At 43.7% G+C, this 23,495-nt stretch overlaps 1 long non-coding RNA gene across 2 annotated transcripts in view; it reads left to right on the forward strand.

The window, feature by feature from the left end:
• Positions 1-23,495, forward strand: part of LOC143973967 (uncharacterized) — a 95,656-nt gene that overhangs the window by 29,644 nt on the left and 42,517 nt on the right. The gene's annotated exons all lie outside the window — the stretch shown is intronic.

Here is a 23,495-nt window from a genome sequence, read left to right on the forward strand (position 1 = left end):
GTACAGCTATCTATGGAAAATCCAGAATTGAGAGCGCTGTTTCAAGCGCTCCCCACACGTGCAGATATTGAAACAATGGTGACTAGGTTTGAGGATACACTTAGACGGGAGATGAAGTTGGTTCAAACCGAAGTGCAGCATCTATCAGAAAGGCTCCTAAGGGAGGAAGACCACAGGGTATCCCTGGAGAAGCGTGTTCATCAGCTGGAACAGGTACAGACTTTACAAGTTTTATATGTTTCTAATATGCATTTGCAAATAGAGGAAATGGAAGACCGCAGCCGCCGTCAGAATCTGAGATTCAGGGGGATCCCTGAGACAGTAGGACGGGACGCATTGCAGCTTACGGTACAAGCTATCTGCCAACAATTGCAAGCTCTTGCTCTCCCCCAGGATTGGGAGTTTGAGAGAGTGCACAGAGCCCTAGGACCCCCGTCAATAAATGTAAATAGACCCAGAGATGTTATATGCAGATTCTATCGTTTTTCCCAGAAAGAGTGAATAAGTCGCAAAGCATGGGAGGCAGGTGATATAGAATATGATGGAGTAAAGGTGAAAGTACTGCCTGACTTATCCCGGGCTACTCTGCAGCGAAGGGCAATGATGCGCCCACTCTTGGACAGAATTAAACATATAGGAGGGGCCTATAAGTGGGGATACCCTATAGCGTTGACTGTAAGAAAAGATGCGATGACTTTTAATCTGCGACACCCGGCAGAACTCCCGGATTTGTTTTCCTTTCTAGGAACAGAAGCTTTAGAGGTACCGAACTGGCTCCAATCAATAACAGGGCCCCTGAAAAGTAAAGACCTCTCGAGGGGGGATGGACTTAAACCCCCAGAGAAGAGGAGAAACTAGATAGTAATTTCAGCGGATTAATGGGGGGGAGGTGGGGTGAGACTCTGCTAGGGACCATCTTTTCAGGACTCTCTTGAAAAATATCTACCCCTGTTTGGCCCCCTTTTTTTTTTATTAGAACAAATGTTTTGATTTCCCCTCCCCCCCTTTTTTTTTTTTGGGGGTCTCCTCATTTCCCTTAAATGAAAACTAGTAGAGGGTCCTTTTTTTTTTTCCTTCCCTGGTTTTTTTTTTTTTTCAGAAGGAGAGGGAGAGGGAGGGGGGGGAGAACTTTTTTTTTTTTTTTAGAAACACGGAGACTACTGTGTGGTTATTGAGAGAGTGGTGTAGTTGCACATTTGGTTTTGATTTTGGTTTGAAGGGGTAAAGAAAGGGAAAATGTTTTTCTATTTGATTAATTATTTTTTTTTTGGTGTGTAGAGAAGAAAGAGAAGTTCGGCGGGAACACCCAAAAAAAAAAAAAATGGGGTGCTCTCCGCCCACTCCTCTCTAAGGGAGTTAATAGGGGGGGGGGGGGGGAGATATAATATATAATTTTATTTAATTATTTACTTTTTTTTTTTTTTTCCTGTCACAGCTTTTTTATGAGAATACACGTGAATACATCTGGGTAGTATTGGGAGTAATAATGGGAATATTGGCACTAATGGGGGTTGGTCCCCCTCTTTTTTTTTAGGCAGGGGGGGGCCTAGATTGAGGGGGTTATAAATGTATAAAAGTCTATAAGGGGGGGAGGGAAAGGGAAGAAAAGGGGAAAAGGGGAAAAAGGGGGGAAGGAAATATAATATTAATATATATAAGGCAATAAAGAAATAGGGAAAAAAAGGTTTAAATCCCTCTGTAAATTAGTGAAGTAGGGAATGATGGTCCTTCCCCTCCCCAGTTGCCCCCCCCCCCCCCCAAAAAAAAAAGCTCTTCTTCAATAAACTTCAAAAACTGGAAATAGGCAATAAGTTGATTGATGAATGAGATAAACCCCTTCAGAAAACTTCACCACTCAATTCCATCATACCGCAGAGGGATCTAAAAACTCCCTCCTTTTTTTTTTTTTTTTTCCGGGGGTCTGGGTATTTAGTCATTTTACTGTCTATGAAATTATGAAAGTGAAAATGAAACACAAGAAAGGATAAGGTAACAACACAAATAGGATAGGAGGAAGAGGGAGGGGGAAGGGAAGAAGGAAGGGGAAAGAGGGGGGAGAAAAAAAGGAAACAACACGGGCACTTAGTAAAGTAGGAGGATAGCGGTGAGTAAGAGAAATAGTGGGAGGTGGGGTAAAGAGGAGGGGGGGGAGAAGTAAAGTAGAAGATAGTGAAGGGGGGAAGGGGGTGGGGGGTGGGGGGTAAGGGCACTCTAATTCACGTTGTCACTGTAAGGGTGGGTTGGGTAGGTTTGGTAGGTTCATATGACGGGGAGGACCTGCGGAGTAATTGAATAGAAGGAATAGGAGTCAGAGGTAATAAGAGGAGTGAAGTTAAAGAAAGGGATGCAGTAAGAAAGAAGTAAAATTCTAGGGGAAAAAAAAAGAAGGAAAAGTTGGAGGGGGGTTTTGGGGGGGGGGGAGAGGAGGGGCGGTGGAGAGAGAGGAAATAGAAGCCAAGGGAAGAGAAAATATAGAAGGGACAGGGGAAAAGATAAAAGAGTATGAGAGGATAGAGGGAGGCCCAGGAACGAGAAGGAGGGGGAAGGAAGGGGAAGGAAGGGGAAGGGAGGGGGGGAAAAGGGGGAAAAAGATTAGAGGAATAGAAGAGAGAGGAGGAGGAAAGATGGAGAAGAGAGAGAGGGGGACTACGATAGTAAATGATGGGAATTACTCCCAATATGGAAATAAAATGTGTTGTGCAGTTGAAGAAAGTAAAGGTTGAGAAAGTGGGAGACTGGATGGAGGGTATAGGAGTAGAGCACTCTGGCCGATTCAAGCCAACCCCCTAAATAGGTCTGCACCCACGCGAACCATATAATTGGAGGTTCAGAGCGGGGTGCCTCTCTTAGGGGTTGATAGGATAGGAGGGGGGTTAGACTTAGATTAGAAAAGATTGGGTTTTTTTTTTTTTTTTCTGCCCACTACTGCCTTTTTATATCCCTCTGAAAGATGGAAGGGATAAGGGTAACCTCCATAAATGCAAAAGGATTGAATATACCGGAGAAACGGAAAATACTCCTTAATGAATTAAAACGATCCAGTACGGACGTGGCGTTCATACAAGAAACACACTTTAAAAAGAGCGACCTTCCGTATCTCCAGAATAGATTCTTCCCCTGTGCATACCATGTACATAATCAAGTATCGAAGTCTAAGGGAGTGTCCATCTTAATTTCGAACCGGGTACCCTGGGCTCTTCTGGATATGCGGAAAGATGTAGATGGACGCTTCCTTTTTATAAAGGGACAAATAGGGGGGGGGGCAAAAGTTACGTTAGCCACTGTATATGCGCCAAATGTGCATCAAGATAATTTTATAAGTAAAACTCTGACTAAATTAATGGAATTTGCAGAAGGGAAAGTGATCTTAGGTGGAGATTTTAATATACCACTAAACCCTAAGGAAGATACGTCATCGGGAGTCTCATCAGTCCCTAAGGGTGTCAGAGGGAAGATAGTGCGGAAGCTGCAAGAGATGCATTTGGTGGATGTATGGAGCTTGTTACATGAAGGAGAGAGAGATTATACATTCTTCTCAAACCCTCATCAACTTTACTCCCGCATTGATCTCTTTCTGATACCCCATTACTTATTGCCATCAGTACAGAAAGTAGAGATAGGAAATATAACTTGGTCAGATCACGCACCAGTGACACTACAGATATCCATGTCGGGCCTGGCTCTATCCAAGGGGCGTCAATGGCGGCTAAATGAAAGTTTGTTGCAGATTCCCGAAATACGGGAAGATGTAGGGAAAGAAATGGAAGTGTACTTCCAGATAAACGACACCCCGGGGAGCGACCCGGGCATGATATGGGAGGCACATAAGGCGGTAATGAGAGGAGTGCTGATTAAACATGGCTCTCGATTAAAAAAAATACGAGAAGAACAGATGGTAAAACTAGCAGACGAAATTCAGAAGTTGGAGACTCTTCACAAGAATATACAAACTACATCTATAGGAAATGAGTTGGCACATCTGAGGAGACAGCTGACCGATCTCCTCCAATGTAAAGCGAAGGCGGCAATCCAGTTCGGTAGGAAAATAACGTATGAACTAGGGGATAAGTGTAGCAAAGCATTAGCAGGGAAACTTAAAGAAAAGGGGAAGATGGTTTATGTCCCTCATATTAAAGGGGAAAATGGACGTCTGATTTCCCGACCCAGTGAGATAGCTAAGAGATTTGGAGAAAACTACTCTTCGTTATACAACTTGTCACTACCCCGAGTACCCCAGGCTAAAATGGAGGAGTATTTATCAGCAGCAGGCCTGTGTAGGCTCTCTTCCACGGAACGTAGTAGACTGGAAGCCCCTATAACGATAGAGGAATTAAATGTAGTAATGAAAACAGTTAAACAGGGGAAAGCACCGGGGCCGGATGGATTTTCAATCCAGTATTATAAGAGTTTCCTCCCAACCTTAGGTACGCATATGTTAAAGGCCTTTAATGCGATCGGCCAAGCCGCGGCCCTCCCCCAGGATGCACTTAGAACGCACATCTTGGTAATTCCAAAGGAAGGGAAGGATCCTGCGGATTGTGGGAGTTACAGGCCTATCTCATTGCTAAACTGTGACTTGAAGCTTTTTACCAAACTGTTGTCCTCTCGCCTCCAACCATTATTAAACCAACTGGTACATCGAGACCAAGTAGGGTTTATCCCTACTAGGGAGGCGAGAGACAACATGGTTAAGGTACTCAACCTGGTCCACTATGCCAATCAAACTAGAACATCCTCTATTTTTTTAAGTACAGATGCAGAAAAAGCATTTGATAGGGTGAACTGGGGGTTTATGTTTGAAGTACTGAGGCATATGGGACTAGGTGAGCATATGATAAAGTGGATATCTGGAATATACTCCTCCCCGCAAGCTCTGGTTAAAGTCAATGGGGTACTCTCAGAGCCGATTAAAATCTCAAATGGAACACGGCAAGGGTGCCCACTTTCTCCTATGCTGTTTGCCCTTTCGATAGAACCGTTACTGAATAAAATTAGGCTAAATCCAGATATTAGAGGTCTACAAGTTGGAGATAGGAGCTATAAAATCTCTGCTTATGCAGATGATCTGCTGTTTTCACTGGTTAGTCCACATATCTCACTGCCAAATTTAATGAAGGAAATAGAAGAGTATGGAGCATTAGCAAATTTTAAAATCAATTATTCAAAGTCAGAGGCAATGGGGGTAGCTCTTCCCCGGGAAAAACAACAAGTGTTACAACCCAATTTTAAATTTAAATGGGTAGGGACGGCCTTAAAATACCTGGGCACACAGATCCCAGTAAAGATAGTGGAGACATTTAAGATGAACTTTCCCCCGCTCCTTAAGGCAGTTAGAATATTGTTAGAGAAATGGCAACAGGGACGGCATTCATGGTTTGGTCGTTGCAACTCCATTAAAATGAGTATTTTGCCAAAATTTCTGTACATATTACAGGCCCTACCGATAGAAATCCCACCTGCTTTCTTCCGTAAAATAGACACGGTGTTTACGAAATTTATTTGGGCAGGTAAGCGACCGAGGATCAGTAGAAGCCGGATGACCATGCTAAAAAGAGACGGAGGCTTAGCAGTACCAGATTTACTTAAATATTATAAGGCAGTTCATATTGGGAGGATTATCGACTGGTGCCGACATACAGAATTTAAGATATGGATAGAATTAGAGCAAGAAATGTGTATAGTACCTCTCCGAAGAGCGATCTGGTGCTATACAAAACTACCGGAATCCATGAAAAAACATCCTCTTATAGGCCCAACATTGCAAATAGGGTTTAGAATTAGTCAGAACCCTAAATTCTCGTCAGCACATTCCCCATTAGTTCCGGTACTAGGTAACCCCAGTTTTAAACCAGGAATGGAGAGGAGGGACTTTAAGAGCTTGCGGGAAAAGGGGTATATGCAGGTATCACATTTTCTGCAATCGAATTCTTGGCCAACAGTGACCATATTGACTCAACAGGGGGGCCAATTTGAAGTGAAGGTTTGGCAGGCAATGCAGCTTCGGCACTTTTTTGAGTCACTAGGTCCAGCAATAAACTATAAACGAGATCTAACTAGATTTGAAATATACTGTGAAGAGAAGGAACCTCTGTCTCGAACGATATCAAAGATATATACAATGCTCATAGCCCCCCCAGACAATTATGAGATGCCATGCTTTGTAAAGTGGGAAAGGGACTTGGACAGGACATTCTCATTAGATCAACGTCAGAGGATGATATACCTCTCGTTAAACTCATCAATCTGCACTGGAATTCAGGAATTAAATTACAAGTTGTTGACGAGGTGGTACTATACTCCATCGAAGCTCCAGAGGTTTTTCCCTTCAGATCAATGTTGGAGGTGCAACGGGGGACGGGGGACTTTATTACATATTTTCTGGACCTGTCCCAGGATCAAACAGTATTGGAGAGACGTGCAAAAAATTATGCAAAAATTTACAGAATATCGAATACTGGATGACCCGGCTTTTTTTCTGTTGCACCTCTCACATATCCCAATAAGAAAATATAAGAGCTCGGTACTGTGTCAGATGGTTAATGAGGCCAAGGGATGTATTGCCCGTTCTTGGAAAGATTCTAAACCACCAACAATAGCAATGTGGTTAAATAAAGTGAGGAAGGTGGGGGCTGTGGAAGATTTAATATATTCGGCCCAGGACAGAAGTGAGCAGTATGCCAGGGTATGGGCGGTATGGAACGCTTTTCTCTCTTCAGAAGAGGGAAAGAAACTGCTGGGGAACAGGGAAAGATAAGGAAACCACCATGTAGTGGGATTAAGTAAATTGTATTCGTGGGGGGCAGGATGGGTGTTCTTCTCTTTTTTTTTTTTTTTTGGAGGGGGGAAGGGTAGGGGGGAAAAACTAAAATAAAAGGAGGGAAAGTGGAATAATTAATAACAGCAGAGATAAATAAGAAAGGGTTCTCAGTTATTTAAACCAGGGAAACAGTATTTTTGGTAGAGAATAAGATTAAGACGGGCTGAGAACCGATGAATGCTTGTATGTAACCATGAAGATGTGTGTAATTTGACTCTGTGACCTCCTTGAAGTTTAAATAAAGAATATATATAAAAAAAAAAAAAAAATATTGGAATGTTCATCCAGTCTTGTTGCTGGCTGTGCTTAGGGTGTGAACTGTCATTTCTTATCTCTCCTTCAGAACTGTGTAATCTGTCCTGGCTGCTATCTTTCATATCAGGCCTTTGAGTTACGCTGTCCCTGTCCTGGGTGTTGTTTTCATTGTAGATACCTGTACTTCTGGGGTTTCCTGTTCCATGCTAGTAGGGCTTTATGAAATCTATGTCTATGCCTATTCCATTTACAATGTCTGAACTTTCTCTGCCTTCCTGTGCCTCTGCTTATTACGGATACATCTGCCTTTGACCCATACTCCCTTTCCCTGGACTCTTGACAGAAGTCTCGGAGGATATTGACAACATTTTGGTAGGATCTAGCATTCCTCAGAGCCATTCTAGTGGGATAGCTTGCATAACACTTATTGGCCATTGAGTATATGAAACTTGCATAGTCCTCCAATAAGTCAGGACAGTTGAACACTTTCATATACAATGCAAGATACTCACTGCAGAACAAAATTGGGTCATCTCCTCTCCTAAATTTCATTTGTTGCAAATCACTCATACCATTATCACGACTGTCCACAATACACTGCAACTATTTCCTCCGCACCTCTGCATCTGCCAAGTTATCATTAACTTGTGCCGATAACTGGCCTACCAAAGGTCCTGGTAGCCATGCTTTCAGAAAAGAGCATGCATCCTCATTACTCAAATGGAATTTAACTACTAGAGCTTCAAATTTATTGGACAGACTCATTGGTGATTCCAGGGCATTCAATTCACCCAAAATCAGGCACAAAGTAAGTCTCTCTTGGATTGTAATCAAACTCTCATTCTGCCTTGAAGCTATAGGTGCCATAGCAGACTGTTTCATCACGGCCCTTCTCCTCATTGATTGTGCAGATATCGGCCAATTGGCATGTTCCTTTGTGCTCATTGAGCGATACCATAACTTTCTCTGTAGTAAGAAGCTGGGAGCGTACATTTGCTAATTCTCTTTCTAAAGACATAACCAACTCTTCCATCTCTGACAACTTTATTTGCAATGACTCTAAAGCCGCGTACACACGTAGCCGACTGTCCGTCGGACTTTCCGAACGGGCTACTTGCCCATACACGGCACTTTTTCAGCGGACTAATACGGCGTACTAAGTCCGCCGTACTATCCGCCCTACTTTTGAAATGAACGGACTCGCCCGCACACGCGGAGGAAAGTCCGCTCATTTCGAGCGCGTCTCCAGGTAGGCGGGGCCCGCGAAGGAGACGTCGCTGGCCCCGCCGCCTGCTATGAACTTAAAGGGGAACCCCAACACCGAAAAAAAATCGGCGTGGGGGTCCCCCCAAGTCCACAACAGACCCTTGTCCGAGCACGCTACCCGGCCGGCCAGGAAAGGAGGGGCGAGCGAGCGCCCCCCCCCTCCTGAGCCGCACCAGGCCGCGTGCCCTCAACATGGGGGGTGCCTTGGGGAAGGGGGGGCCGCGCGGCCCCCCCACCCCAAAGCACCTTGTCCCCATGTTGATGAGGACAAGGGCCTCTTCCTGACAACCCTGGCCGTTGGTTATCGGGGTCTGCGGGCGGGGGGCTTATTGGAATCTGGGAGCCCCCTTTAATAAGGGGGCCCCCGGATACCGGCCCCCCACCCTATGTGAATGAGTACGGGGTACAATGTACCCCTACCCATTCACCTGTAAAATAAAGTACAAAAAAAAAAACACAACACACAAGATAAAATAATTTATTGCACAGCTCCGGGGGGTCTTCCGTCTTTGGGGGTCTTCTCGCCGGACTCCTATCTTCTTGTAGCTCTTTTACTAGCGGAGGAGCTCGGCATTCTTCTTCGTCGCCGCGGCCACTTCTTCCGACTTCGGGGGTCTTGTCCCCCTCTTCGGTTCTTCTGCCGGGCCACCGCGCCTTCTTATAGCTCTTTTACAGGCGGTGGCCCGGTCTTCTGTCGCCGTCGTCGCCGCCGCCGCCGCCTTCCGTTCTTCTGTTCTTGTCTTCTTCTTCTTCTTCAGATGTTGCCTCGCCGAGTCCTCCGCTCACAATGACGGGGAGCGGGCACGCGGCGACTTATATAGGGACAAGGGGCGGAGTCTTCGGTGGATGTCACATGGGTGGATGTCACATGGGTTGATGTCACATGGCGACAGTCCCAGCATCCTCCGGGAATGTGACATCGTAAGGGGGCGGGGTCACCATGTGACATCCACCCATGTGACATCCACCGAAGACCCCGCCCCTTGTCCCTATATAAGTCGCCGCGTGCCCGCTCCCCGTCATTGTGAGCCGAGGACTCAGCGAGGCAACATCTGAAGAAGAAGAAGAAGACAAGAACAGAAGAACGGAAGGCGGCGGCGGCGACAGAAGACCGGGCCACCGCCTGTAAAAAGCTATAAGAAGGCGTGGTGGCCCGGCAGAAGAACTGAAGAGGGGGACAAGACCCCCGAAGTCGGAAGAAGAGGCCGGCGGCGAGGAAGAAAGCCGGGCTCCTCTGCTAGCAAAAGAGCTACAAAAAGATAGCGGAGGAGTCCGGCGAGAAGACCCCCGAAGACGGAAGACCCCCGGAGCTGTGCAATAAAATATTTTAACCCTGTGTTGTGTTTTTTTTGTACTTTTTTTCACAGGTGAATGGGTAGGGGTACATTGTACCCCATACTCATTCACATAGGGTGGGGGGGCCGGTATCCGGGGCCCCCTTATTAAAGGGGGCTCCCGGATTCTGATAAGCCCCCCGCCCGCAGACCCTGACAACCAACGGCCAGGGTTGTCGGGAAGAGGCCCTTGTCCTCATCAACATGGGGACAAGGTGCTTTGGGGTGGGGGGGCTGTGCGGCCCCCACTTCCCCAAGGCACCCCCCATGTTGAGGGCACGTGGCCTGGTATGGCTCAGAAGGGGGGGGGCGCTCGCTCGCCCCTCCTTTCCTGGCCGGCCGGGTAGCGTGCTCGGACCAGGGTCTGTTGTGGACTTGGGGGGAACCCCCACGCCGATTTTTTTCGGCATTGTGGTTCCCCTTTAAGTCCATACCAGGTGACAATGCCAGCGGCGTCTCCTTCGCGGGCCCCGCCTACCTGCAGACCCGCTCGAAATGAGCGGACTTTTCTCCGCGCTGGAAAAGTCCGCTCATTTCAAAAGTACGGCGGACTGGCATACACACGGCTGGAATGTCCACCGAAATGTGAGTCCGGCGGGAAGATTGGAGTGCAACACTGCCTTCTAAGTCCGCCGTACTTTCGGGTCAAAAAAGTATGCCGGAGGCTACACACGGGGGGATTGTCTGGCGGACTTGAGTTTGCTGGACTTTTCCACCCGCTTGTTTGATCGTGTGTACGCGGCATAAAAGTTTGCTCTTCATATCACAGTCCATGCTGTACCTGTAAAGCAATCTTTAGAAGTTTTTCACTGACTTTTGCTATGTCCTCACCGAGACGTCTCCTCTCTACTTCCCACTTCCCCCCTATTTGCTCAGATATAACTTTAATTCTGAGCAAAACTGCAATTTCATTAGCCAACTTTTCTTTCTTAACTTTTTTTTAGCTGTTTGCCCGATAATCTGCTATTATGCTGCTGACACTGAGATAATAGAACCTTATACTGGCTTTCAAGAGTTTCATCTGCACATGAATGATAACTGGCAGAGGCATACTTTTTAACATTTGTATACACAAATTCCATTTCACAACCATACAATCCACACAATACACACTTCTATTTGTACTAACGTTCCAACACTGCATTGAGTACTAAACCAAACTCAATTATCGTTAGCTCTTACAACTCACAAAAAAAAAACAAATCGCTCTTCTAGCATTCAATATTCTTAATTCGTTACCACTTTTACCTGATATCATTCAAAACAATTCAACTTTTGCCTATCCATAGTAAAGACTCACCACACTTATTGTGGCATTATCAGCTGCCTTGTATCTGAGCACTTCTGTCCTGTAAGTTCTATGCAGCTTTTAGGATTGCCACATGCTATCTGGGGTGCCATTTGAAGGACATTATGTACTCTACAAACTGTTATTAACTTGTCTCTTCCCATAGTTATCTAGTTTATAAAACCCTACTAGGCACACTGATAAAAAGTTACTTATGAAAACACACACATTGCTGCTAGTAAAACACTATCTTATTTATTTCCCAAGAAATTAGGAAAGCTAACATAAAGTATTAAAAAGACATTACAATATCACAAAGCTTACAATCAGAACATATAATACAAGAATATGAAAGATACTTATCATACGGTCCTCCGTGAGGCTTTGCTGCATCGGCTAGGCTCAGACCAGGACAGGGCCTTCACCATGAGGTTTAGGCTGAAGCCATGGCCCAGAGTAGGCCGAATCATCAGGTCAGCAGAAACACATGGCAGGCTCTTGCAGCAAACAGAGAGAGAGCCTTGTCTGTGTGTGAGCCTTTTCATTCAAACATACACGCCCACTCGTAGCCACCCCCATTTGCCTTCCATCCAATAGATTTCACCAAGAGGTAATCCTTCACATGTATGCCCATTCTTCAGGAAGCATGCTGTATTGTCCACTATGATCAGTGTCTCTATTAACGATGAGCCGTCTAGCTAGATCTTATTCCCTTTGAAGCTTGCAATCACACCTATCACAGCAGGTGGGTCTGAGATAAGCTATTGTTCTTCTGATTACAAAGCTTTCATGTGCTTCATTCAACTGAGGCTAAGTGACTATCTTAATCATGAACAAATACCAGAAGTATTATATGCATTCAATCCAACAACGTGAATCCGCATATTATTAAAAATGAAAGATTTACACTCACATTTTGGATTTTTTTCTATTTTTTTCTATTTTTCGGGTCGTGATTGAATAGGGTGGACATCGCAGGACACTTTTTATAAATGAATTGGGAAAAGGGTGGTGGGACTTTAAATGAGGCACATAGGTATAGAAAGATACATTTATTGATAACAATAATAATAACAGTAATAATCTTATATGTAATAATAATTATAATGCATGATGGAAAATAAAAACAAATCATCACATACAAATGGGCATGATGCATTTATGAAGAGTATGACAAGTAGAGACATGGCATTGGACAGCTCTATGGGTTTCATGGATTGATCCAATCTTCAGGAGCATACATGTGACTTGGAGTATGTAGTATGTGATAGTAGAGGAAATATCTATATGGTCTGACGCTGCCAAGGAAAAGGGATTGGTAATGAAGGGTGTACAAATTACCTGAGACTAAGCCATAAAAAGCTTCCAATCCGGAGTGATGCAATGTGCGCCATAGAGATTATATGAGTAAAACCACCAGGGTGAATCAACCTCCCATGAATGGAGCCTATATGGACATACCCGCCCCACACCCACCAACGTCACGCAGGCATGTGCTGGGGGAGGGAGGTGCCAACAATTGGATGGACAAGCTGTCCAAGATTCGCGCCAAGTAAATTCCTCCAATCAGCCTCCAGGTAGACTGGACAGTGCCGACAGAGCAACGACACAGACAGTGTCATCGCATGTCCGGTGTGGATGCCGTGACATTGACGCATGATGGTATCCACCCACCCCAGGAAGGGGGAGGAGGAGATCCCCCAGCATGCGTCGCAGCTCCCGGAACCAATGGGAGCAAAAGCTCCAATAGCAGATCATGTGTTACATATCAGATTATTGCTGTTATTATTATTGTTATCAATAAATGTATCTTTCTATACCTATGTGCTTAATTTAAAGTCCCACCGCCCTTTTCCCCATTCATTTAGACAGAAATGAAGGAGGAGATCCCTCAGCACGCGTCGCAGCTCCCGGAAGCAATGGGAGCAAAAGCTCCTATAGCAGATCATGTGTTACATATCAGATTATTGCTGTTATTATTATTGTTATCAATAAATGTATCTTTCTATACCTATGTGCTTCATTTAAAGTCCCACCGCCCTTTTCCCCATTCATTTAGACAGGGATGGAGGCACTGGACCTTACCAGTATAATAAAGAAAGGAATTGTCAAAAACTGTCTATTGTGGCTTTTACATTTGACACTTTTTTTAGGTGAATGGGTAGGGGTACAATCTACCCCATACCCATTCACATGGGGGGCAGGATCTGGGGGCCCCTTTTCAAAGGCGGGTTCCAGATTCCAATAAACCCCCCACCCACAGACCCCCACAACCACTGGGCCAGGGTTTTGGGGACGAGGCCCATGTTGAGGGCAAGCAGCCTGGTATGGTTCAGGAGGGGGGCTTCATGCTCTTCCCCCTATCCTGGCCTGCTTGCTTGGATAAGGGTCTGGTATGGTATGGATTTTGGGGGGACCTCATGCCAATTTTTGTAAAACATTTTGGAGTGGAATTCCCCTTAAAATCAATGCCAGACCCAAAGGGCCTGGTATGAACTGGGGGGGGGGGGGGGGGGCCATGCTGTTTTTTTTCTTAATTCTGTCATAGGTTTCCCCTTAACCACTTCAATACACTGTATTATATACTGTACACTGACTGCACTGTATATATATATATATATAGATAGATAGATAGATAGATATTTTACACTGCCTGCACTGTATATATATTCTACACTGTCTACACTGTATATATATATATATATATATATATATATATATATATATATATATATATACGCACTAGACTGCATGCACACATACACTATATATATATATATATATATATATATATATATATATATATATATATATATATGTATATGTATATATATAGATAAAAGTAGTAGGTGAGATGCACACACAGTCAGTGAAACAGGTGTACCAGCAATCGAGTCTGTCCCAAAGACTCGATATAAAAAAGCAGAAGGGAGATTGCTGCACAAACAAAAGTAAATTTATTGATAAAATTTACATCACATCAGGTATAATTCAGGTATTCAGGTGACGTTTCGGGCTAAGCATGATATCACCCTTCCTACATACCTGCAATAAAAATTGTAACCAACTTCCCATATAAAGGCTTATAGCTCACATCTATCATTAATCAATTAATTACATTCAGCTGGAATCAATCTCCACAAACCAACCCTTGAATCTCTCATACATCATTTTTATATCTATGGGTATATCTGAACAATAGCTAAAAAATGGGACAAAAGGACGCCTTCCCTTGATGATAGTATGCTGAATCATGTAGTTCATCCAAAAAAATATACTAAGAAAACATAATAAATGAATCATCAAAATTAATTAGTATATTCACATACCATGAAAAAAACTAAACAACAAACAAAGAAATCTCATAATGTGGGATCGTATCGGCCAATATCTGGCAGATCGGTCAACACATATAGAGACTTATACCATCCTATAATCACAAAAATAAATAAAGATCAAAATATGTATTTAACCCTTTAGGATATCAAGAGTCTAAGCGATTTATCCAGTAAACTTCTCTTTTTCTCAATTCCAATTCTCTATTCCCCCCTCGTCTATTAGTTGGAATACCATCAATTACCATATATCTCAATTGAGAAACCGAATGGTTCCTTTCTAAAAAATGTCTAGAGAGAGGTAATTTATCATTTTTATCCCTAACAGAATATTTATGTCTAGCTATTCTGTCTTTGACTTTTTGTGTGGTTTCACCTACGTAGATCAAACCACACGGACATTTAATGATGTATATGACATATGTAGATTGACATGTGAAATGATCTTTTATAGGGATATTATAACCTTGAGTCGGATAATTAAAGGACTTCCCTTTAATCATGATAGAACATTGAATACATGACAAGCAAGGAAATGAACCATAATTAGGAGGTCCCAAAAAAGTAACCCGTGAAGTGGTTGCCCTATACTGGTCAGATCTTACCAATCGATTGTATATGGTCCTACCCTTGCGATATGAAGGTAAAGGGGAGAAACGAAACTCAGAGACAGAAGGAAAATTTTTTGCTTAAAGCGGAGGTCCACCCTAAAGGGGACCTCCGCTCATCGGAACCCTCCCCCCCTCCGGCGCCACAATTGGCACCTTTCAGGGGGGAGGGGGGTGCAGATACCTGTACAGTACAGGTATTCTGCACCCACTTCCGGGATAGCTCTCTGCGGAAAGGGGCGTAGATTACGCCCCTTTCCGCAAGTGCCCGCCCCTTTCCGCAAGTGCCCCGCTGCCTGCTGGGAAACACACAGATCCCAGAGGCAGCGGGGACCGTCCTTATTGCGCAGCGCGATTCGCACATGCGCAGTAGGGAACCGGGAAATGAAGCCGAAAGGCTCCATTTCCTAATTCCCATACCCAAGATGGCGGCGGCAGCACCTTACAGACGATCTAGAGATCGGCTTCGGGTGCCGACATTGCGGGCGCGCTGGACAGGTAAGTGTCACTATTTTAAAAGTCAGCAGCTGCAGTATTTGTAGCTGCTGGCTTTTAAAAAAAAAAAAAAACGCGGCGTCCCGGTGGACTCCCGCTTTAATATGGATCAGTGTTTTTTAACTATATTATTAACTTTATTAGAGAAGGGATGAAACTGAGGGATGAAGGGGAGCCTAGGACAGGAATTTTTTTCTTTTTTTGTTTCTAAATTAGTACGTATATGCTACACTGACTACACTGTATAAATGCACATATATATATACAAAACTGCCTACACGCTACTAACTAACCTACTAACGTTCTCTCAATGATTATGATAACACTATATATACGCCCGCTTTGTAAGCAGCCTTATATAGTGTGGGGCTTGGACTTAGCCCCCTTAGCCATAATTGGCAAAAGGCACCCTGGCTTTGGCCAATCATGGCTCTAACAGCAGAGCGCTCTGTGATTGGCCAAAGCATGCAGGTCAGGTGCATGCTTTGGCCAATCATCAGACATCAATACACTGAATGCAAATTTGAAGGGATGAAGGGGTTAAAATGCTCAACCAGTCACTTCAGAAAGGAGATTTCCCTGGAGACACAGTTAATGAAGACACAGATCACAATAAATATATTATATTCCTTTCACACTGACACATAACTTACAGCAGAGCAACATGGATGGATCACTAGTCAGAAATGTCAGGAATTACTGGAATGGATTTTGTTGAAAAGATAATGTATGGTATACATAACCACATGTCATTTGTCCCTGATTCTGAAAACTTGTAATACCTGTGTAGCAAGAATATTGATGACCATATGGATGTTCAAACAAATCCAGAATCGACAGCACTAAAAACAGTGAATCTACAGAAAAAATACATTCCACCTCTTTTAAAAGATTTTCATTTTTACTGGCTGAGTTGGTAATTACAATGACTCCTCTCATGTATCCCAACAATCAGTGCAGTCTCTGGTTTCCTTTCCTTTGAAGATAAAATGCTAAATAAAGTTTTTTTTTTCTTTTTTTTTTTTTAGGAAGACAGGCTCCTCAGATAAGCAGCCTCTGTTATGAGGGTAAAGCAAAAAGAATAGGTTATGGACAAATACCACCTACCAATAGCAAACTTTATGTACAGCAGAAACACGAATAAGCACTTAGCTTATTATTATGTAAGCTCTGAGCAGGGCCCTTTAACACTTTTGTATTGTAGTGTATTGTAACTGTATTGTCTCCCTTTATATTGTAAAGTACTGTGTAAACCAGGCATGTCCAAAGTCCGGCCCGCGGGTCAATCGCGGCCCGCGGTCTGGTTTTGAACGGCCCGCCTGGTTGTTTAAACACATATATCTTTTGTGGCCCCCGGCGATCTCCCAGCGCCGGGGCCACAAAAGATATATAGTCCGGCTGCCTCGGAGGGAGGAGACGGGACAAGTGCTGTGCACACAGGAGGAGAATTTCCTGTTTACACGGCAGCTGTAATAGGAAGTCCCGTCTCTGCCATTGGATGACTGTACTGTCCATCAAAGGAGGCGGGACTTTCTCTTAAAGAGGCCGTTGTGTAAACAGGAGATTCTCCTGTAAGATGTCTTTGGCGCTCGTCCTGCCCTCCATGGCTGCACTGATGGTAATGGTAGCTTCATTCCTGGCAATGGTGAGTGAATTCCTAGCAATGGTGGCTGCATTCCTGGCAATGGTGGGTGAAATTCCTGGCAATGGTGGGTGAAATTCCTGGCAATGGTGGCTGCATTCCTGGCAATGGTGGCAGCATTCCCGGCAATGGTGGCAGCATTCCCGGCAATGGTGAGTGAATTTCTGGCATTGGTGGGTGCATTCCTGGCAATAGTGGGTGCATTCCTGGCAATGGTGCCTGCATTCCTGGCAATGGTGGCTGCATTCCCAGCAATGGTGAGTGAATTCCTAGCAATGGCGGGTGAATCCCTGGCAATGGTGGCTGCATTCCCGGCAATGGTGGGTGAAATACCTGGCAATGGTGGCTGCATTCCTGGCAATGGTGGCTGCATTCCTGGCAATGGTGGCTGCATTCCCGGCAATGGTGGCAGCATTCCCGGCAATGGTGGCTGCATTCCCGGCAATGGTGGCTGCATTCCCGGCAATGGTGGCAGCATTCCTGGCAATGGTGGCAGCATTCCTGGCAATGGTGGGTGAAATACCTAGCAATGGTGGCTGCATTCCTGGCAATGGTGGCTGCATTCCTGGCAATGGTGGCAGCATTCCCGGCAATGGTGAGTGCATTCCTGGCAATGGTGGCTGCATTCCCGGCAATGGTGAGTGAATTCCTGGCAATGGCGGGTGAATCCCTGGCAATGATGGCTGCATTCCCGGCAATGGTGGCTGCATTCCCGGCAATGGTGGCTGCATTCTCGGCAATGGTGAGTGAATTCCCTGGCAATGGTGAGTGAATTCCCTGGCAATGGTGAGTGAATTCCCTGGCAATGGTGGTTGCATTCCCGGCAATGGTGGCTGCATTCCCAGCAATGGTGAGTGAATTCCCTGGCAATGGTGGGTGAATTCCCTGGCAATGGTGGGTGAATTCCCTGGCAATAGTGGGTACATCCCTGGCAATGGTGGGCGCTGCATTCCTAGCAATGGTGAGTGAATTCCTAGCAATGGTGGCTGCATTCCTGGCAATGGTGGGTGAAATTCCTGGCAATGGTGGGTGAAATTCCTGGCAATGGTGGCTGCATTCCTGGCAATGGTGGCTGCATTCCTGGCAATGGTGGCTGCATTCCCGGCAATGGTGGCAGCATTCCCGGCAATGGTGGCAGCATTCCCGGCAATGGTGAGTGAATTCCTGGCATTGGCGGGTGAATCCCTGGCAATGGTGGGTGCATTCCTGGCAATGGTGGGTGAAATTCCTGGCAATGGTGGGTGAAATTCCTGGCAATGGTGGCTGCATTCCTGGCAATGGTGAGTGAATCCCTGGTAATGGTGGCTGCATTCCCGGCAATGGTGAGTGAATTCCCGGCAATGGTGGGTGAATTCCCTGGCAATGGTGGGTGAATTCCCTGGCAATGGTGGGTGCATCCCTGGCAATGGTGGGCGCTGCATTCCTAGCAATGGTGAGCGCTGCATTCCTAGCAATTGTGGGTCTGCAGATAGACACTGACCTTTGTTTTGCTTCACAGTTCTTTATTTAAAATTTTAAGTTTTTTTTTCCTGAAGCTTCCCTCTTAAAGTGAAGGTGCGTGTTATACGCCAATAAATATGGTGTATCCAAATAATACACTTGAGTTCATCTATTCACCACACACAGCCACAAAGGCAAGAGAATTCTTGTTGGGCCGTGTATTAGTGCTCGGATGGACACGCTTAGACCGAATTTTAATGGTTCAAAGAATGTCAGGCAAAATGGTCGGCCCTCTCGCATGTTCAGTTCATCAAATCTGGCCCTCTTTGAAAAAAGTTTGGACATCCCTGGTGTAAACTGTTGTCTAAAGCTTAGTAATAAGCAATGATATATTATGATGTTAGTAATTAGTTTTACATCTGAGCGACCATTGGGTCTTATAAAAATTGACTTTTGGAGGCTTAAAAATATTCTAAGATCCATAGAAGTCAATGGAAGTATGTTTCAGTACTCAGTAAAACGCTGATGTTTTCATCTTATGATGTATGACGTGTTCACTGAACTCAGACATTTGTGGGAATTTGCCATAGGCACATGTGTGTGTTTACACCAATGCAATTAAAGCATTGATGTTTACTTTACCATGCCAGCATACTACAGCCACTTCACTTCTGGGGCTTGCTGTATGCCCCACCTACGGCTTTCCCTGGCACAGAAACATGCCAGAATTTTATACTAGGCATATTTTTAAGCCTCCAAACAATTGTGTGTGCATGTAGCCTTACATTACCATTATCAGTTCACAATTTCTTGCATTTATATAGTGTAGTATTGTAAAGCAATGATGTAGCAGAAGTTAAACCTGTAGCTGTGAAAAAACACTTATGCCGCGTACACACGAGTGGACTTTTCGAGGGACTAGGTCTTTCCGGCGGACTTTCGACAGATTTCCGACTGACTTTCCGAATGAACGGACTTGGCCACACACAGTCACACCAAACTCCGACGGATTTGAACATGATGATGTACAACCGGACTAGAATAAGGAAGTTCATAGCCAGTAGCCAATAGCTGCCCTAGTGTCGTTTTTTGTCCGTCAGACTAGCATACACACGAACGGATTTCTCGGTCCGGCGGAGTTCCGGTGGGAAATTGTAAAACATGTTCTATTTCTAAAGTCCGCCAGATTTTTGGCAAGCAAAGGTACGATGGAGCCCACACCCGATCGAATTGCCCGACGGACTAGTTCCGTCTGACCTTTGCTGTCAAAAAGTTCAGTCGTGTGTACGCGGCATTAGCGGCAACAAATTAAGAGGGACTATGTTGATTATTTGCTACTACAAAATCACCTCCACTCACATATTTACATTTTGTCCAGTGGTAAGTCACAAGATGCTAATTTCGTGTCTGCAGTGACAAAAAAAGTGATGCTACCTTTCTGATTTGAGGGAAACTAGAAAAGCTGACATAAATGCACTCAGTATCTGTAATAGTATGAATGTTTCTGCCATAAAAGAGAATCGACTAAGATCTATTCACTCTACACCTGGAAAGAGAGACAGACCATCATTGTGTAACTTGATGCATGAGGGTTTAGAATAGTTTAGGTAAGGTAGCCCATCCAGACTGTTGCATGGAGAATTTGAATTGAAAATAGTTTTTAAAGAGGAGCTGAACTAGGAAACCGTGCCCATAAAGGCAAGTTGAGAACAAAAGACTAGTGCCCAGCATTGTCTGTGGCATCCCAAAAGCTTATCTTTTCCCCATTACTGATTTAAGCTGGTCATACACTAATACATTTTTGAACAAGCATTCATATAAAAATGTGTTAAAAATTTACAGTATTTGGAGATGTCAAGGGGCAAGATGCACAATGTCACAAATCTGGTATTACTGTACTGGGGTCCAGACCTTTTGGGAAAAAATATATAAAATATATACGGCAATGACAGGGGTACAGTTACAGCCCGATATATTAACATCAGTACTATCAATGATCCTAGGGTCAGTGAAGAATATAAAAAAGGTATCCTAAAATATTTTCTAACTGCAGCAAGAACCATCATAGCCAGGAAATGGAAAAGTAGACAAATACCAAATATAGAGGAATGGGAGTCTGAGTTGGGCGAGATGTGTTCCCTGGAGGAAAGGATGGAGATTGAAAAGGGATTAAAAAAACAGATTGGAGATTGAAAAGGGATTAAAAAACAGATAATAACAACATGGTGGATATGGAAAGAATTTAGTACCTCACAGGTTCTGTGGAGGGAGATATAGGACAAAGGGTTTAAGTATAGGTATGGGAGAGAGAGGAGGTTTTTTCTCTCCTCTTTTTTTTTTTCTTCTCTACGTTAGGTGTATAAGATGGGTGAATGAAGTAGTATGAGAGGAATGAATGGGTGTGAGATGTAGGAGCAATGAGGGTAATAAATGACTATACTGGATTGTTGAAGATATGGATGTAATAATAAAATAAACATAATAACAGATAAATAGAGGTTAATGTGATGTGGGAATTGATTAATGATTTGATGAAGATAGTAGAAAGCAATTCATGCAGAGTAATACGTAATATGTGAATTTGTAAATGTTGTATAAAAAATTGTAAAAAATGGTATGTTAAATAAAGATTATAAAAAATAAAAATAAAAAATCTCAGTATGTCTTCATGAATGTCATTTGAAAGTAGTAGTCAATTTTGGCATGAGTGGACTTTGCTCAAGAAAACATTCCATCCTGCTCTTTGAATTTATTCATCACTGTGGTCAAAAATGTACGTTAATTTGACCCCAATAACAATTAGAAAATTGAATAAGTGTTTATAAAAACAATTTTTTTTAGCAAAATCCTTCTAGCCTTACCATACCTTGGTCCACATTGTGCACAAAGTCAAATAACTGTGCCAAACAAAATGCCTGAGAGTCCAAGTGGATTTTTTGGGGACTAAACGATCTCCCCCTTCCTTCACTTAACTTCATCAATTTTAAGCCCTGAACAATGACGAGATCTTTTCGCCCCTAAAATGTGTTGGCTGTTCCATGTTGTCTCCTTGTGAGCAAATATTGATATTAAAAACGTTTGGACTCCCGAGCTATTTGTTTGGTGCTCTCATTGGATTTTGTGCCTATAAATCTTTATATCTAGGTCCTCTGCTTTTGTTGAGAGCAGAGTTACCGAAGTCACTGTGGCTCAACTCTGATCTGATTGATCTAAGGATAGTTTTAATCCAGTGCCTCATTTTTACATGTTTTTTTTTCCACACTGTATCAATGTATGGAGGCAGCCATCTTGATATAGGGACAAGGCTTTGCTTTGTCATGTCAGAGCTGCTCTCTGAGAATGGACTAAGATCTGACCCTATTTACTCTACACCAGGGATATGCAATTAGCGGACCTCCAGCTGTTGCAGAACTACAAGTCCCATCAGGCATAGCAAGACTCTGACAGCCACAAGCATCACACCCAGAGGCAGAGGCATGATGGGACTTGTAGTTTGGCAACAGCTGGAGGTCTGCTAATTGCATATCCCTGCTCTACACCTTTACTCTGGTGATTTTACAGTGGTATTAAACCCTCCTATCGTTTTCAGACAAAGAATCTGCCATCTTGGCCTCTATTTAATCTTCAACTGCCATGATGCTGCACATGTGTTTAGCTATGACACCAGCCAATGGATGGTTTGACAGTTTGCTTGAAAGCGCATCCAATGTGACAGTTACATTCCCGGCATGTGCCGAAAATGTAATTGTTTTTTGAAACTGTTAAATATTTAGGTTAACTACCACTTTAAGACCAGTGAAATAATATTATGGAAGCAGCAGGGAAGGTGTAAGAAACATAGATCCACAGAATGAAGTGTAAGCTGGGAGGTCCTTGTCGGGCAGGTCCAGCTTTCTGTCCAACATACTGTACCCACTAGTAGGAATAAATTATTACCAGCTCTGATGGACCTCTGATAGCTACTAGTGGAAGGAGGGTCACATACTGTACCCACTGACTCTGGATCTACATGTCATGTGAACAATAAAGGTAGTTAAATCAGAACTCCTAATCTGCATTTTTTTTCCAGGTTGGTAACTAAGAAAATAATCTCTATATCCCTGGGGCAGGATGTAATTCGCATGTGGGTTTCTCTTTGCATGTGCATAGAGTAGTTTTGTAACAATGATAGATGAAATGTATTGTTTTGTTATAGATTGTTGAAAATGTTACATTGTATTGATTATGTTTATATTTTCTCAGTAAGACTACTCAACCCTATCCAAGATCACGGGGTCCTGAGGAAGCAGTTCAAGTGAAACACTTCAACCTCCCTTCTTTGTTCTTTTGGTTTATCATTTTGCAACAGTATGCAATATTGGTCCTCCAATATACAGGGGACCATCAAAGCTTGTGGTTTTTTCTTTTATGTGGTTTTAATAATAATAAACTTTGTTTAAACATTTATATATTCATTCAGTTGTTTGTCCCATTTGTACCAGTAAAATCCAATCAAATAATCTGGGTTTTAGATAGTAGGATATATGAAGATGTGGTGCATTTTTGAGCAGCCGAGTTATTTTTAGTTTATCTAACTAAAAAATACCAATGAAACTGCCGCATTTCAGAATTTGACAACTGTGCAAGGGAAACTGCATGGTCCTAAATGTATAAAAGAAACAGTGGGGGGGGGGGGTGGACGCCTCTCTTATGCCACGTACACACGATCGCACATTCCGACAACAAAATCCATGGGATTTTTTCAGACGGATGTTGACTCAAACTTGACTTGCATATACACAAAAGCACGAAGTTGTGGGAATTTCCGAACGCCAAAATGCCGTGTCACGTACAAACATACGACGGCACTAGAAAGAGGAAGTTCAATACCAAGTGTGCCACCCTTTGGGCTCCTTGTGCTAATCTCGTGTTAGTAGAAGTTTAGTGACAGACGATTTGTGCTTTTCAGCCTCCTGCTTTTACGATCATTACTGGTCTTCAGTTTGTGCTTGTGCGTTCGTATTTCTATTGCATAT

The sequence above is a fragment of the Lithobates pipiens genome, unplaced genomic scaffold, assembly GCF_037356315.1.
Source record: "Lithobates pipiens isolate NorthernLeopardFrog02 unplaced genomic scaffold, aLitPip1_a1.2 Scaffold_13, whole genome shotgun sequence".
In the NCBI taxonomy this organism is placed as follows: domain Eukaryota; kingdom Metazoa; phylum Chordata; class Amphibia; order Anura; family Ranidae; genus Lithobates; species Lithobates pipiens.